Here is a 555-nt window from a genome sequence, read left to right on the forward strand (position 1 = left end):
TAAGGACAGGTATACAGAATACTGAGATAAAACTACAGGACAGATATACAGAATACTGAGAACAATCTACAGGACAGGTATACAGAAAACTAAGATAAATCTACAGGACAGGTGTACAGAATACTGAGATAAAGCTACAGAACAGGCATACAGAATACTGAGATTAATCTACAGGACAGGTATACAGAATACGGAGATAAATCTACAGGACAGGTATACAGAATCCTGAGATAAATCTACAGGACAGGTATACAGAATACTGAGATAAAGCTACAGAACAGGTATACAGAATACTGAGATTAATCTACAGGACAGGTATACAGAATACTGAGATAAATCTACAGGACAGATGTACAGAAAACTAAGAACAATCTACAGGACAGGTATACAGAAAACTGAGATAAATCTACAGGACAGGTGTACAGAATACTGAGATATATCTACAGGACAGATATACAGAATACTGAGATAAATCTACAGGACAGGTGTACAGAATACTGAGAACAATATACAGGACAGATATACAGAATACTGAGATAAATCTACAGGACAGAT

The sequence above is a fragment of the Mizuhopecten yessoensis genome, unplaced genomic scaffold, assembly GCF_002113885.1.
Source record: "Mizuhopecten yessoensis strain PY_sf001 unplaced genomic scaffold, ASM211388v2 scaffold11069, whole genome shotgun sequence".
Classification (NCBI taxonomy): Eukaryota; Metazoa; Mollusca; class Bivalvia; order Pectinida; family Pectinidae; genus Mizuhopecten; species Mizuhopecten yessoensis.